Source organism: Vanellus vanellus (genome assembly GCF_965231255.1).
Source record: "Vanellus vanellus genome assembly, chromosome: 3".
NCBI lineage: Eukaryota > Metazoa > Chordata > Aves > Charadriiformes > Charadriidae > Vanellus > Vanellus vanellus.
In genome coordinates, this window is record NC_138907.1 from 98243178 (window position 1) to 98261800 (window position 18623).

Below are 18623 nucleotides of genomic sequence, written 5' to 3' on the forward strand. Positions count from 1 at the left end.
AATGTATTAGACAATGATCTTTACGGAAAAGTGTCAAAAACCAAACACACAGTATGCAATCCTTTGAAAATTGTTTCTCCTGTGTTCCCAACATACAGAAAAAATAAGCCGAAAATAAAGACTGAATATAGATAACATTTTTTTTTTTTAAATCACCTAGGTTTTTAATTTATTTACCAACATACCTAATGCATTGGTTCGAAAACCTTTGTCTCAGTCATGCCCATCCACTCATTTCCTCTTTATTACATTCTGTATGGAGAAAAATTATATCTGTGAACTTATGAGTACTTCAGGATCGTATCACTGATGCTTTCATATTAATAAACCTGTAAGAACACAACCATATATTGTCACTCACTTTGTTTTCATTCCTTGATGGAATTTCATGATCTCATAGTGGATGTTAGGACGAGTAAACATATTTATCACTTTAAAGAATCCAAACAGACCAATAGAATCCTTCTAATAAAATAAAATTCAGCTGCAACTATGCTGTATATTTTCTAGGCAAAGAAAATTTTTCTTATCTAGGGTTTGAAATTAAGCAGACTGCCAAATTACTTTTATTTTATTTTTCTTTTACTCTGTGTAATCATTCTTGAGTGCTACTCAAAATGTTACTGAAAAAGTGTTAGAAGACTGGAGATGCAGATTTAAATGTAGGAACTTTCTATCAACATGTTTTAAAATTTGTCCTTAGAAAAGCTTGAATAATATGGCTACATATTTATTTATGAAACCATACAGTATAAAATATATACATGAACCATTAGATGGTTTTCCTAATTGAAGTTTTAAAATAAGTTCTGAGGATTTTCAAGCTAACCATCCTCACAGTGACTATATTAACCCCCCTCCATGTACTCTTTTTGTTTTCCTTTTTTACACATTTGAATGTATGTTTGGAGCAGGAAAAGATCTTTTTTCTACTTATTTTTACAACATGTACAGCAATAGAGAACTGGATCTTGACTAAGCCATTAGGTAACAGATTGATGCAAGTAGTAGTAATAACATAAAAACAAAAATAACAAAAATAACAAAAATAATATTTATATTTGATTCTGAGTTGAGATAAAGTAAAGAATAGTGACTAAGGAATGACCCAACAATTGATGGCTACCTCGATGCTAATGACCTACATTATTTTATCAAAAAGATTTTGCCAAGCAGAAATAATAGGTGACTTGTGACTAAAATCCCTAAAACTATAATTGTTTAATTAGTCTTTTCATTATAGCATACAGATCTTTGGGCCGATGATTTTTGGGGGGGAAGTGGAAATGAGGTAAATCATCTTATGAAGATGGCACAGCTATTGTAATTTTGGCTGTTCCCCCAGACATTTTGCACAGTGAACAGCTTTTGGGGAAAGAAGAAATTGAGCAACAAAAACATTTTCAAATAATTATGTCCTGCTGTATTTTTGACTACCTGCATGGTATCAGGGAGCCAGAACCAGAGACCAACAGTTTGTTCTCAGAGAGGCTACAGAGTTCAGAGCAGGAAAACATGGACAGAGGTTACACTCAAATGGGCAAACTATGAAGAATCCCAAGATGGTGACTTCTGGCAGACAGAAGTATTTTTCTTTACTTACAGATGTGCCCTTAGAGAATAGACAGAAAGCCTTGGCAGCAGACATGAACAATTTCCCTCTGAGAAGGCATCTAAGCCAGCTGAGCCTGATCTGTGTGTCAAAAACAAAAGAAAGCTATGGATGACTGTAATTGGAGACTGTGGGAGATTAAGACACCCATCTGCTGCCCAGAAGTACTGTTTTGTGAGGTTGATCGGTTGGTTGACTACATCACAAATGTTGCAAAAAATAGGGCTGGTGCACATCCAGTCCTTGGGCTGTCATCCCTTCCTGCTTATCCACATGGGCACCAGTGATATTGCCAAGGGAGACTTTGAATGTATCAGGATTGACAATAAGGCTCAGGGGACTAAGGTGAAGAGCATGGGGGTCCAGGTGATGTCCTCCTCAATCCTGCTAATGGGAGAAGAGACTCATGTAGGGATGGACATATACAGATGGTGAGCACTTGGCTGTCCAGTGGATACCACATACAGAACTTTGACCATGGGACCACTTTTGAGGAAGAAGAGACAGGAACCATATGACAAAGCAGGGCAAGATCATCTTTTCCATCAGATTTGCTAACATCTGAAAGAGACCTTTAAAATAGATTTATCAGGGAAGCATGATCACAGCCCGATGAGAAGTGGACAAAATTTTGGGAAGCAAGGATGTGCCGGGAGGATGTATTGGGTTTAAGTTTCGGTAGCTGGGGGACTGCAGGCATGGCTTTTGTGAGAAGGCACCAGAAGCTGCCCTCATATTGGACAGATCATGGTGAGGCAGGCTGTCCTTCTGCAGCCCATGGAGGTGGAGCAGACAGAGAAGGTAGAGAAGTCACGAGTGAAGCTGAGCCAGGGAAGAAGGGAGAAGTGGGGGGAAAGGTGTTTTAGATTTGTTCTTATTTCTTTTTATCCTACTACATATAATTGGTAATGAATTAAATTAATTTCCCCAACTTATCTCAACCCACAAGCTTTTCATCATATTTTCTCCTCCTGTCTTAGTGAGGAGGGGGAGTGATACAGAACCTTGGAGGGAATCCGGTGGCTAGTCAATTTTAACTCACCACAGAGGACAACACCCTTTCTCAGTGAGAAAGCAGTATGAACAGGGACTTGTGCACATGCCTGTACATGAATGCACACAGCTTGGAAAACAAACAGTTGCAGAGATACAGCTTCATTCAAGTCAAATATGTGGTGGGATAGCTCACATATCTGAAGTGCTGTGATGGATGGATATAGGCTCTGTAGGAAGAACAGGCAGGGGAAGCAAGAAGGAGAGGTTGTGCTTTATGCAGAGGAACAGCTCAGACCTATGGAGCTCTCCTGAGTATGGGTAATGCACCAGTTAGGAGCTTAATGCTTGGGATGAGAGGGGAGACAAGGAAGAGTGATAGTGTGGTAGTCATCTACTACAGACTTCCCAGTCATGAAGTGAATTAAATCTTTTTTAAACAATTGTGGAATCCTTATGACCACAGACCTTGGTAGTCATGGGAGGTTTTAACCACTCTGACATCTGCTGGAAGTACAACACAGTAGCACACAAGCAGTGCAGGAGTTTTTTGGAGAGAATTAAGAAAAATTTCATAACAGATTGTCAAGAAAAGAAGTGTAGCGAAAGTGCTCTGCTGAACCTGCTAGTCACAAATAATGAAAAATAAGTTGGGGATGTGAAGAGACTGATGGTAGTGTTAGCTATAGTAACGATGAGATGATGGAGTTTAAGATCCTAAAAGAACAGAACAAGATAGCACAATTATATGAGGTTCAGGAGAGCAGATTTCTCCTGCTTCAAGAAACTACCAAGGAGGATCCCACAGTAAACATCTCTGAAGTGCAAAGGGGCCCTTCAGAAAACTGAGTTGCCTGAATTTCAATTACAGCATTTTCAAAACTCAAAAAAATGTACATTCGGGTATGGAAGAAGTTGAGCAGTCATGGCAGAATGCTGGCTTGACTGAGCAAGATAATACTTACAGGGATGATGGGATTCTTTCAAAGATTTAAGAACCTTACAGATTCCACAAAAAGGGAATTATAAGGAACGTAGGAGGGACAAGTTGCCCAGCAAGAATACATAAACATTGCACAAGCAATGTCTAGTGCAGTGCCTGGTACAGTGATGATACTAGAAAAGTCAAAGCTCAGATGGAGTTGTGTGACAAAACAGGAAAAAGGACTTCACTGAGAGGTTCAAATTAACAATTTATTTGGACTTCACTCACAGGTCCAATACGTCACTATTGCAAGTTCTGGGTGTACAATGACGATTACACTATTGCAGTTTAAAAGAAATTAGTGGGATACACTATTGCGAGTTACAAATGATCCCAAGTAACAACACAAACCACAAGCGCTCTAGATATTAATACCTTTAAAGAGTGCACCAATTAAAAACTTAATAGCATGCCATATACCATACGTATGTTTCTTAGTCAGTTACCCTCTCTCAGGTAAGGTCGCTCAATCCCTGGGAAGTTACCCTGTACAGCGTCCTGGACGGGGGGGGACGGATCTCCTACAGGCCAGCTGTATCATTGGAGGATTCCCCATTTTTCTCCCCAAACCCTGCGGTTTATATTTCCTGACTCTGTGAGGGTGCAGGATTATGCCCGAGTGGATTACACTATCTGGGATATTTACCTCTGGTGGTGCTATAGCGAAGTCTCTGTTGCCAATTTGTGATGTCTGGTGCTCAAAGTCACAGCAATAGTGGTGGGATGGGACTCAGGGCATTTTGTTTGTTAGGGGCCATTTGGTTTCTGTTCTCATGTGCAATCTTGAGATAACCCCGGTCTGAGCTGTTTTGCAGCTCCCCCCAAGTTATCTCTGCATAGACAAGGCACAGCGGAGATGAAGCTGAGTCGGATGACAACTCCTCACCTATTGTGCTCAGAAACCGGTTTGGCTGGGTGCTCCCATACAAGTTGAAATTAGCAATAGATGTGAAGGGCAATAAGAAGGTCTTCTACAGGTACATGGACAGCAAAAAGGGATGCTAAGGAAAATGGGTCCACAGCTCAATAGATCAAGGGACCAAGTGGCAAAGGACACAGAAAAGGTTGACATTTTCACTGTGGTCTTTATTTCAGTCTTTACTGGTCTCCAGCCTCTCAGGTCCCTGCCTCATTGGCAGAATCAGGAGAAGGAAAGCAGTCTCCATTGTTAAGAAAGACTGAGTTAGGAAACATTAAAGAAAATTGGTCTTACATAAATCCATTATACCAGATAAGATGCATCCATGGTGCTGAGGGATATGAACGGTGCCTTTATATTGCAAGTTTCCTATTGCCCTGGATAGATTATGGTGATCTGAACAAATTCCTGAGGACTGGACAAAGGCAAATATTGTCCTCATCTTCAACCAAAAAGGAGGTTCCAAGAAATAACAGACCAATGATCAAATCTTCCAGGATGACATGTCCAAGTTCAGGAAGGAAAATGTCAGGACCCTAAGGATACTACTAGGCCTTAATGGCCCTGACTGGCCTTCCCTCATACCCAGGGGACCATTTCAGCTCAGGCATCTAATCACTGCCCAGTTACCTGCCTCCACACCTGCCTCTGGCTCTTTCTTGAGTCCTGTTTCTAGCACTGTCTTCTGCTTTCCTAACTTGCTGACTGGACTTCTCTGCTGGATTCCAGACCCAACTCTTTACCTTGCATTATGTAGGGCAGACCCCACTCTCAGGGAAGTCTGCTGCCTCCCTGGGGCACGGGTCAAGGACATCACAAAGAGACTCCCTAGCCTGGTTCAGCCCTCGGACTACTACCCACTGCTCCTGTTCCATGTGGAGGGTGACAAATGTGCAGATCGGAGTGCGAGGATGATTAAAAGAGACATCAGGGCCTTGGGACAGTCACTAAGGGGATCCAGAGCACAGGTTATTTTTTCATCACTACTTCCTGTTGCGGGCAAAGACATTGAAAGGAACAGACGAACTCAGTCTGTTAATACGTGGCTCCGTGGCTGGTGTCTCGGCCATAATTTTGGGTTTTTCAACAATGGAATAGACTATGCAGCACCAGGCCCACTGGCAGCAGATGGGGATTGACTCACTCAAAGGGGGAGAAGGGTTTTCGCCCCAAAATTAGCAGGGCTTATTAACAACGAGGTATTATCAGGTTTGCCCATGACCAACCAAGGGATGTTGTAACAAGGATAGAGGAACAGGGTGCTGGTGAGGGCCTGCAGCCATTTGCTCTGAAATGTACTGGCTACGCTGCAGCATGCTCAAAGACTTACATAGAAAAGCCAGGAGCTTCTGGACCAACAGGAGCCAATGGGGAGGCACCATTAATACACGGCATAGGAATACTGCCTGGAGAGCAGCACAAAGTAATTACAGCTGCTCCAGCCAAGTCAGCCTCAATGAAGACATGGCTGAAGTGCCTCTATGCAAAAGCACGGAGCATGGGGAACAAACAGGAGGAGCTAGAGATATGTGCACGCCTCCAAGGCTACAATCTCATTGGCATTGTAGAAACTTGGTGGGATGTCTCCTATGACTGGAGTGTTGCCATGGAGGGCTACAGGCTCTTCAGGAGAGACAGGCAAGGGAAACAAGGAGGTGGTGTTGCCTTATATGTCAATAACCAGCTGGAATGCATGGAGCTCAGCCTAGGGATGGATAAAGAGCCCACTGAGAGCCTCTGGGTCAGGATTAAAGGGAAATCAGGAGCAGGGGACATTACAGTGGGGGTCTGCTACAGGCCACCCGACCAAGAAGACCGAGTGGATGAAGACCTCTATAGACAGATAGGGGCAGCATCACATTCACAAACCCTGGTTCTCATGGGTGACTTCAACCACCCCGACATCTGTTGGAAGGGTAACACAGCCAGGCACAGGCAATCCAGGAGTTTCTTGGATTGCATTGAGGACAACTTCCTTCTCCAAGTGGTTGAGGAGCCAATGAGGAGAGGAGCTATGCTGGATCATGTTCTTACCAACAAGGAAGGGCTGGTAGACAGTGTCAAACTCAAGGGTACCCTGGGCTGTAGTGACCATGAAATGGTCAAGTTTGAGATCCTCAAGGCAGCAAGGAAGGTGCACAGCAGGCTGACCACCCTTGACTTTGGTAGCCTCTTGAAGAATCTGCTTGGTGTGCTGCCATGGGATGAAGAGCTGGAGGGAAGAGGGGCCAAAGAAAGTTGGTTAATATTCAAGGACCACATCCTTCAAGCTCAGGAGCGATGCACCCCTACAAAGAGGAAGGCAGGCAGAAAAGCCAGGAGGCCTGCATGGATGAACAAGGAGCTCCTGGACATGACCAAAAGGAAAAAGGAGGCCTATAGGGAGTGGAAACAGGGGCGGGGAGCCTGTGAGGTATACAGAGGAATAGTTTGAGCAGCCAGGGATCAGATTAGACAAACTAAAGCCCAGATAGAACTAAATCTGGCCATGGACATCAAGACAAACAAAAAATCCTTCTTTAGTTATGTCAGTGAGAAAAGAAAGACTAATGAAGATGTGGGCCCTCTCCTGAAAGAAACGCAAGGACTGGTTCCCTTGGACAGAGACAGAGCTGAGGTACTCAATGACGTTTTGCCTCAGTCTTCATTGGCAAGGACTGCAGCCAAACTGCAGAATGCAAAGACAAGGATTGGGAAAATGGAGAACCACCCACTGTAGGTGAAGATCAAGTGTGAGAACACCTGAGGAACCTGAAGGTGCACAAGTCCACGGGACCTGATGAGATACATCCATGCGTCCTGAGGGAACTAGAGAACGAAGTCGCTAAGCCACTACCCATCATATTTGAGAAGTCATGGCAGTCTGGTGAGTTTCCTGCCGACTGCAAAAGGGGAAACATAACCCTTATTTTCAAAAAGAGAAATAATGAAGACCCAGGGAACTACAGGCCAGTCAGTCTCACCTCTGTGCCTGGCAAGATCATGGAGCAGATCCTCCTGGAAACTCTGCTGAGGCATGTAGAAAACAAGGAGGTGATTGGTGACAGCCAGCATGGCTTCAGCAAGGGCAAGTCATGCCTGTCAAATTTGGTGGCCTTCTATGAAGGGGTTACAGCGGCAGTAGACAAGGGAAGACCAACTGATGTCATCTACTTGGATTTGTGCAAAGCTTTTGACACCGTCCCACATGATATCCTGGTCTCTAAATTGAAGAGACATGGATTCAACAAATGGACCACGTGGTGGATAAAGAACTGGCTGGACGGTCACACTCAAAGAGTTGCGGTCAACAGCTTGATGTCCAAGTGGAGAGCAGTGACGAGTGGTGTTCCTCAGGGGTCGGTACTGGGGCCTGTGCTGTTCAACATCTTTGTCGGTGACATGGACAGTGGGGTCAAGTGCACCCTCAGCAAGTTTGCCGATGATACCAAGCTGTTTGGTGAGGTAGACACGCTGGAGGGGAGGGATGCCATCCAGAGGGACCTGGACAGGCTGCAGAGGTGGGCCCAAGCCAACCTCATGCAGTTCAACAAGGCCAAGTGCAAGGTCATACATCTGGGTTGGGGCAATCCTGAGCACAAATACAGGCTTGTTGGGGAATGGCTGGAGGGCAGCCCTGAGGAGAAGGACCTGGGTGTGCTGATTGATGAGAAGCTCAACATGAGCCAGTAATGTGCGATCGCAGCCCAGAAGGCCAGCCGTATCCTGGGCTGCATCAGAAGAAGTGTGGCCAGCAGGTCAAAGGAGGTGATTCTGCCCCTCCACTCTCGTGAGACCCCACCTGGAGTACTGCATCCAGCTCTGGAGTCCCCAACAGAAGAAGGACATGGACCTGCTGGAGCACGTCCAGAGGAGAGCCACGAGGATGATCCAAGGGCTGGAGCACCTCTCCTATGAGGAGAGGCTGAAAGAGTTGGGGCTGTTCTGCCTGGAGAAATGAAGGCTCCAGGGAGATCTTATTGCGGCCTTCCAGTCCCTGAAAGGGGCCTACAGGAGAGCTGGGGAAGGAGTTTTTACTAGGGCATGTAGCGATAGGCCAAAGGGGAATGGTTTTAAACTAGAAGAGGGTAGGTTCAGATTGAACATTAGGAAGAAGTTTTTCATTTTGAGGGTGGTAAGGCACTGGAACAGGTTGCCCAGAGAGGTTGTTGAGGCCCCATCCCTGGAGGTGTTCAAGGCCAGGCTGGATGTGGCCTTGGGCACCCTGGTCTAGTGGGAGGTGTCCCTGCCTATGGCAGGGGGCTTGGAACTCGATGATCTTCAAGGTTCTTTCCAATCTAAACCATTCTATGATTCTATGATTCTATGATTACCTGATTATCTCTGGACTGCAGACAAAAAGAAGTATCACCAACTCATAGTGAAGATGGTGTATCTAAAGTACATTATTCAAATAGTGTGGTGTAACCAATTTTGTTATACACTACTGGAATGTTAAATACTTTTAGAAACACAGTGACCCCAAATTACAACCAACAAGTACATTATTAATTACTCAGAATGTTTTTTATTGTATTATGCATTATGTGGTCTAAAACATTGCAGACATAGTTCAGCAGATGGCTGATTAGCTGGCAAATGAGCCTTTAGTTAGAGAGGCTGCAATGCTTCTAGGACCTCTACTGCAGAAAGCAAATATAAATTTGGGTGATTGATGAACTTGCTGAACGCTTTTAAAGCTATAACTTTGGAGATTTTGGAAACCTTCTTCTAAAATGTGTACTTTCAAATCATTTGAAATAGCTTTTAATAAAAGCCCTACTTTAGTAATTGCAAGTCTTATTTGTTGTGACACTACTTTTTCCTGAATTTGTGATTATTTATGCACTCCAACTTAATGGATTACAGTCCTAGAGTACAACCATGACTCCTACACTGGAATTTTTTCTATCCTGTAGAATGGCCAGACATTCCGCTAGAAACTCTTCTTCGTGGTAGATATCATGTTGCTTTTGTGGGCATATGTTTTTTAAAGAAGGAAAGAATATGTGTGTTTCACCTAAGATTACTTTATGTCCTAATGCAGCAAGAACATATGAAATGTGGATAAATTGTTCTACTTCTTAAAGCAAGATCCAATCTCATTTGTTAAGATAGATTAATAAAGCAAATTCCATTTATATTCTAAATCTCTCTGAGTCTCCTGAAAATTCTGAACAATCTTATTCCCTGCAGTCTTCACTGTAATCACAGTATATGGATTCTGCAGGAATTTACAGGACCAGACAACTTGTAAAATCTGAAGTGATTAATCTCGATAGCTAAATTTTAAGGAAATATTTCAATAGACAAAATATGTTGTATCTGAAGCCTAGTTCAAGTGTAATTCCTTAGGTGGCTATTAATAGTAACATAATCTGCGTGAAGTTTGGGATTAAAGATTTTAAGACTGCTAATTGATAACAAAATATACCATATGTACAAGCTGGGGTCATGACATCTGGAAATAACACTTGAGAATGAAGAAGAAAATGGAATGCAGCAAATCTTTTGCTTTCTATTCAGTTTAGTGAGCCTAATGTAGATGAAAACTTCATCCAGTCTTACTACAATATTAAGATTAAAGCCATGTGGTACAATAAAGTACTTTCTGCCATGGCTTATGCATTTAAAATATGACATTTATAAGAAGAAAGTAGAAAATAAGATGAGAAAAATATGTTAGGTGATGAACTACATAGCTTAGGAGACACCTTGAATAGTCAGGGACAAAAAAGGATTTTGAAAAGCCTTATAAGAAGACAGACATTAAAGGCTAATTTTCAAAGCACTTACTCTATTAATGTGAGCTTTTGCCTCAATTACAGAGCAGAATTGTTGTTTAAGGTCATCTCCCATTTGCAAAGGAAAGCATAGACTGGGAACATTGTGTCCTCTGGGTTGCTCAATGTATGTTTTCTTCACTGTGCTTGCCTTTGAACTTCTATGCTACTTTAGTCAGCAAGGTCTTTCATTTTTCATTTGTGTAACACAGAGTATTTTGAGGTTCATAGAGAATGATAAACAGGAATAATACATTAAAGTGCATCCAGAAAGTTGTATTTTGCACTTTGTATCTCATAGACAAGTTTACTTGAATGAGGAATGTTAAGCAAGGAAAGATATGGAAAAAAAGTGCTCTTTTGCTGTTCTCCATTCCAGCAGTTTTGCACATGGTGAATTTTATCCAGAACAGTAGTCAAGTCAGGTCTAGAGGGTACACTGACCACTGATCCTAGTGAGACATATGTCATAGCTAAGCATCATTACCTTAGCTGATCTGGGACTGAACAGTATTATCAGTAGCTAGTATGCATTGTGTCACATTACCCAGGAATCAACCATGAGGCTGTAGTTATAAATATATACATATAAGTATGTCATCAAGAAGTCACATCATTCTCTTAGTTGGATTCATATAAGTAAAACAATGAAACTTCACTTATGAATGAAATTCATAGAATCATAGAATGGTTTATGTTGAAAGGGACCTTAAAGATCATCTAGTTTCAAAACCCTTGCCGTGGGCAAGAAAACCTTCTGCTAGACCAAGTTACTCAAAGCCCCATACAACCTGGCCTTGAACACTTCCAGGGATGGGGCTTCTACACCTTCCCTGGGCAAGGGAATCTAAATCTATCCTCTTCCAGTTTGAAACCTTTACCCCTCATCCTATTACTACATGCCCTTGTAAAAAGTCCTTCTCCAACTTTCTTGTAGGCGCCCTTCAGATACTGGAAAGTTGTTATAAGGTCTCGCTGGGATCTCCTCTTCTCCAGGCTGAACAACCCCAACTCTCTCAGCCTGTCTTCATAGGAGAGGTACTCCAGTCCTCTGATGATCTTCGTAATCATCAAATTATTTAGGTATGGTTAAAATCTATATATTCATAAGACAATAGTAAGTCTGATTTATACTATTAGAAGAACTTTTCAGATTAAGAGACTATTACTCAGTACATTGCATTCATGACTGCAATTTTGCATGACCTGATCTTTAGTAATCTAAAATTGGAGGTTTATCTTATTTAACTCAAGCTCTAGATTCCCTGTTTTCCAATACAATTGTTCTGCATCTCTTCATAACATTCCATATTATCTATACATTTCATTGGCTTTCATTTGGTCTCCAGCAGTTCTGAATAAATTTGTACACAAGAATAAACAAAGCTTCCCTGTTACATGCTAATGTCTTAATCCGAAGTAGGTGCAAATATGAAATCCATAAACTTTTTAGCACATTTGTTGAAAACACTGTTTATCCTGTCTATGTTGAGCAAAAAGCAAAAGCATATTCTGCTTCCCTTAGTTCCTCAAAATACTCTGTTGTTCAAAAGGCTGACTGTCCTGTATATTTCGCTTGAACTATGAGAAGTATCATCATTTCAGCATCACTTCATTTACAGTTTAGATGCAGGGCTATAATTTGTTTCTTTTGCTACCTTCTTTTGCTTCCTTCTTTTGCTTCTTTCATATTCTCTTCCTTTTTCTGTGAAGATCTGTTCCTGCAGATCAAACCAGAGGGCAGGATATGAGATGCAGAGCAGGAACATATTCTTTCATACAAATCTGACTCCAAAAGACAAAGATACAATATATAAGTATTTATTAGGATCTCAGATCCTTTAAAAAATCTTTCCTCAAAGCCTGGATTTTTTTTAGTGACCTATCTTGAAGCCAAATTATAACCAGGTTGCATAAAGATGTTCAACAGACATTTTAAAGCAGTATTTTCAGGACAAAAATTATTTGAAACCGGGAAAGGGTTGGGGTTTGGGTTTGGGTTGGTTTATTTTATTTTATTTTATTTTATTTTTCTATTCTGCATAAATTCCAATAATTTTTTTAATCATATAGAAACTGTTTGAATATTATAACTGAAACTTTCTATGAAAATTTAGATATTATTTTACCTAAATATTCATCATATGTAAAAGTTAATTGTAAGACTGTAAGCGCAAGGATGGGAATTTATTATATGCTTGCACAGTGAATGCTATTTAAATAGAAAAGGTAACCAGTCATAGGAGCTATAACAACTTCTTGATATATATATAAGGAACATTAAAATCTCATTTTACTCTCGTGAACTGAAAAAACAGCTTTAAAATTATAAAGTCTGAAACGAAATAAAAGGAATGAAAAGAGTATGAATAATTACATACTCTTTTTTATTATAAATACTCTCACCATAATCTTTGCAAGGTGCTTTGGAAGACTGAAGTGACAAACTCTGGCACCCTAATTCTGTAGGATATTTAAATACATGGCTGAATTTAAACACATGGATGACTGCATTGATTCAAGTGGTGCTACCTGTGAAACATAATGTTAGACATATGTTGGACATATTTTAAATAACTTGTCTCAAGCTTTAGGTATGTACTTTAGGTATGCATATGGGTGTATTATGGGAAGAGATAGAACTTTAATTTCATAAATGTTTATACTGTTCTCTCTGCATAGGTACAAATATACAACAACATAAATGTTAAACAATCTTGTTGTTATAAAATACCTACTTTGAAAAACAATTGCCAGGGTTATAAGTGAATTCTATAAAGAGGTAATAATTGTTCAATATTACACAGCTTTGTGCATTACAATCACATAAGTTCAGACTGCAATTACATAATTGCAAGCTGTCAGAAAATGATTGAAGGTATTTCTGTTCATAATTATGCAATTTGGCATAATTATAGTTATTAAATGAGTTCACAGCAAGATTTCTGGATCTCCATTTTTTAAAAATATAAATAATTTTTTTTTTTTCATTTAAGGGGTGGAAGTAAACATTTGAACCTTCAGTATGCCAAAGTCTGACTGTAAATCAACAAAATTTTTATCTTATGTGCATTTGCTACACTTGAAGGGTCTGAGGCATAAGCAAATAAGTCAAATGCATTAACTTATGATATTAAAAAAAATGTCCAAAATATGAATATTGTATGTGTATGATTAATACATTTCCATTACCTATCAAAGAGCTAGGTTATAATTTCCTGATACCGAATTTAAATGAAACCCATGAATAGGTAAAACTGAGAAATCAAAGGACTTAACCATTATCCTGCATTTTTTTGTTCTTGATTAAACTGTTGTTGAAATCAGCAGCAGTGTGTATAGAGTACAGGAGTTCAAACACCTAAACCCATCTGTAAGAACAGGAAACTGAAATTTAACTCTTCCTGCAGCTTTTGTGTCTGAACATAGCTAGAAAGCCTAAGGGAAGAAGAATGAGTACATTGAAAACTAATTGTAAAGCTGAAGAACACAAATATCATTATCACTATTTGCTGGTGTCAAAATATGTTTAAGACCTTTACAATACTGACAAAAAAAATATCAAACTTAAAGTTTGGTGGTAGTCCTATGTTAATGATTTCAAATACCTTTAAAAGTGAGAAAAATAACCAAAAAAGCACAGTTCTGTTTGCCATCTGATGGTTAGAAATTAGAAGGACTTAGTTTAGTGTCCTGGTTTGAACTAAGAGCATCTTAGTTCAAAAGAGCGCCTGAATAGTCTTTTTTCAAAATCAGTCTAGAATGCTCATGAAGATCTGTGTGAGGCTAATACTGTGTGAACACATTAAAGAAAGAGTCTTTTTGCCTTAAGGAGTACATTTTAAACTTAACAGTTTAAATTACAATAATTTAAGCATGTGTAATATTCTATTTAGAAACAGCATCCCAGATGATGGTGCCAATATCAAAGTAGATGCAACACATCCAGCAGAAGACTATGTCTCTTAGAAGCATCTCTCTCAGTAATTGATTCATTCTGACAGAAAAATGATCACCAAACCCTTCTTTGTTTCATTCACAAGGTCAATATTAGCACAATGTACCAAGACCAGAAAATGGGCCCACGCATCGGCACAAGATTGTCTAAACCTCTACACTATTTAATTTCTAGGCCAGCACCAGGGATGATTTTGACTCAGACAGAAGCATCCTCCCAAATAATGCCTGAGTAGAGTCTGAAATTATTAAAGGTTGGTGAAAATGTCCTATAAACAAAACAAAAAAAAGCTTGCTCTGAGGAAGAAAAACACCATATTGCTGTGGGTCGTGTGATGCCACTCACCTGCAGGGTCAGACGGCAAACCTTAATCCTTAATCCTCAAAGGGGACCTACTGAGAAGGGGTTGTATTGAATAGTTTAGTGCTGAGTGCTCCAGAAAGTAGGGTAAATCAGTACTTTTGTACTCTAGAAAGCTGGAAATGGTGTATAATTTTTGAGCTTAATTACTCAACCATAAACAAAGAAAAGAGCAACAACCTGCTCTGCAGTGCTGTTTTAAGAGGATATACATATTAAAGAATTTAAGATGGCTGTGTCAGTTGTTGATCATGTCAGTCATATGAACTCATGAGAAAGGCTCCAGTGTCCTCAAATTGTGATTCTCTTTCACATTGCATTGTGCTGTAGCAATTAAATTCTAATTACTTGTGTCTTGTGACTAAGGGCTAAAAAATTAATTCCTCACCACCTAGTGCATATCATTGTACAAGGAATAGGCAAGCAAAATGACTAAGTAGACCATATATTTCTCAGTCTTGTCCTACAACACTCCCTATTGCATTATTTTTTTTTACTTTGCAATTTCCTAACTTCCGGGATTATGCTTTAACCTGCAGAAAAATACACTGTGGTATGGAACACAACCAACTACCAGCCAGTCAGGAAGGAAGTCACTATTATTCGGCAAGTGAGTTTAGGTCACACCACCGCAGTTTCCTTTGTCTGTGTGTCATTTAGTGTCTTTTCTTACTTGGAAGAAAATCTATGTGATGTGAGGATGATCAGAAAAACCTGGGATTTTGTTCATAAATCTTTCATAATATCCTCTACAAATTTTCATATAAGCACCAATTAAATGTCCTAATAGCACAATACTCTGATATTAAATGAACTGTACCTTAATAGTGATTCAGTTTTTGCAATATATTATCCCCCAAAATTGAAAACTAATCAATTTTACTATTATACTTTGATTTTTTTTCTTCTTTGGAGTGCCAAAGCAATTATAGGTATAAAGGATAACTGCATACACCAAAATTTTTTCTTTCCATTTTAAAATGTATATTACATCTGCTTTCATCTCAGTCATACAGCATACAAGAACACATTTTCTTTCACTGAAGCTAGTGGTAAAACTTCTATTGACTTTAATGAATAACTTCAGATCTACACCATATTTTCACATATGACTTTCACACTTTCTGTTAGGTTATGTGACAAAAAGCTCATCTGAACATTCACAAAGGAGCACATAGAGAAAATGGCAGGTCGGGGAAGTCCAAATAATACCCTTCCTCAAGTCCTCCCATGCTCATGCCAGGACCTGTCAGCCCATCATAGGCTCATATCCACAAGTCCAGAGGAGTAAAGAGCCCAAAGGCAGGTGAGAACCCAAATTAAAGACTTGAAGAAAGGGACAGTCCGTCTGGGCCCTTCCCAGGGCTGTCCTAGGAGACCCTCAGCCCCAGTGTCCAGTTGCAACACCCACCATGATAAGTCAATGTTGAAACACCTTTCAAACAGAGGCGGGGGTAACTGCAATTGGGTATGGGACATGTTATGGGATGCAGGGGAAGAACATTTTGGGATTGCATAAGATGTATTACAGGATATGTGGGGGAGAAAGTAAGGGCAGAAAAAGGAAGGGAACTGGGTTTGGGGAGGAACAAGCATGGGAAAATAAAAGGATATTGGGGTGAAAGGGGTCTGTCACATGTCAACAGAGATTGCTTGGTACATTTGTTTGTCTGTGCCCCATGTCAATCAGCACAGTCTGTCCTGTCTTCTTATTAAACTCCATTTCTTTTTCTTGCATGAGGGTCTCCATCTTGTGTGTGTTTGTGTGTGTCTGGAGGTCTGAGTGCCAGCAACTGGAGTGAGACCCCTTGTCAGAGGGGCCCGTTTGTCCATGGAGCAGCACCTGGAGCGAGTGTGCATGTGCATGTGACTGTGGGAGCATTAGCAAAGGTCTAGATGGACAAGCTGGCAAGTAGGTGATGTGGCCTGGGAGCTGGGGAAGAAACCAGGGAGGGAGCGTCTCCAAGGGTGGGACTATGGGAGGGGCTGGCTTTGGGGGATGAGGGTAGTACCAGCCAGTTCTGTGTGTGTGTGCATGACAGTCTGTACCAGCAACTGGAGAGCTTGTGTGGACCTCAGGCTTGTATGACTAGGTGCCAGCAACTGGAGTGACTGGTCTTCAAGGGCAGTTACTGGGTACACTGTCTGAATGAAAATGCTGGCGGGATCCTCATTGTACGTATGTGTATATATATATATACTTCCCACTAACAGACCTTCATCCTGACCATCCAGAGAAAGCAGAAGGATGAGGCCCTTGTGCAGTTTGTGTCTGTGTGAGTGCATCTGCCTGTGTTGATCTATGTTGCCAGCTGTACCTATATGTATATGAAATTATATATTTATATACTTGTTGCATGCATTCTGTCTGTGCACTTGCTCACTGGGAATACATGTTCTTTACTAGTTGGACCAAAGTCATGGAGTCGTGGCAGCCTCAGCTCTCTCAGGCAGTGGCATTCAGCCTCTCCCTAATATTTTATTATTTTATTTTATTTCATTTTATTTTATTTTATTTTATTTTATTTTATTTTATTTTATTTTATTTTATTTTATCTTTTTTTCTGACTGTCTCAATCGTCAGGTTGTTAGTAACACAGAAAAAAAAACTTCCTGAAAGTTCTTTTGTATTTTTTCTTTAGAGTTTGCTTTCTTTTGCATGAACCTAGAACACAGCTCTCAAAACTTTGTGGTAAAACATAATTCAAAAGAATTTCCTCTTTGTATTTTAGATCTGTATCTTACCTTCTAATTTCATACAAATACAACCCTATGAGCATGAATGTCCTTTGATTAGAGAAAGTGTTAAGAAACATAACTACTCTAGCTTGAGGTACTCTTTCTGTTCTGCTAAGATGATTCTGGATTGACCTGTACCTCATTACGCACATTTTAGGTTCTTAGTAATCTTCATTAATTGTGATTTGGGGACACTGGAAAAATTAAAAGATAACCATGTATTTATGCATGGTATATGTAGACTATATGCTATATAAGACCATGTGGTAACTTAATGTGGGAGGAACAAGATTGTGACTATACTGCAGACATTTTACTTTAAAGTGCATGCGGTGGCTTGACTTTGGCTGGCTGCCAGATGCTCACCCAGCTGCTCTCTCATGCCCCCTTCTCAACAGGAGAAGGTGAGAAAATAAGATAAAAGAACCTGGTGGGTCAAGATAATGATAGGGAAATCACTTACCAGTTGCCATCACAGGCAAATAGACTCAACAAGGAAAATTATTTTATTGCTCCTCTAAGTAAGTATAAGTAAGAATACAAATCAAAAGAATTCAGATATTCAGATGCGTGGGGTAGCTCCTGGCCTCTTCTCATAGAGGCCTTCCCTGCAGCCCTTGCTCCCCCAAAACCTTGCCATGCAAACCCAATCCAGTGCAGCAACAGTGCAATTAGTTCTTTTCCCTGTGTGTCTGGGTAAGATGATCCCAGAAAGCAACCACTGATCCATTTATTCTAGAGTGGGGTGTGCTGTCTACAGATATCTGTGTTGAAGGGACTTTAGCTTTTTCTTTCTTGCCCATTGACACTTCCGTCCACCCTTTTCTATGTCCTTTATCTCTGTTTTTGGAGATATAGTTTGGCTGGAGAGAGAAAAGACACAAATCTGTTGAACACATGTATTCTGACAGCTATCCCTTTGTGAACTGGCATCTTTTCTTGCCTCTCCTCCATGCACAGCAGAGAGCTATATAACTGGGTCCGAGAACAACTATTCTGTTCCAATGGAAAAAAAGGAAAGAATTTTCTGCATACACAGATAAGGCTTTTTTTTTTTTTTTTTTTTCCAGAAAGTTGTCACAAGTTTTGGCAAATCAGAAAAGATAAATACATTTTATTTATCATCTGCTGAATACTTACCTAAATCTTTCTGAGATAACAGATTTTCATCATGTACTGTCTTGCATCTAAAGGAAACTAAGGGCAACTAAGATGATTAAGGGCTTGGAGCATCTGCCTTATGAGGAAAGGCTGAGAGAGCTGGGACTCTTGAGCCTGGAGAAGAGAAGGCTGAG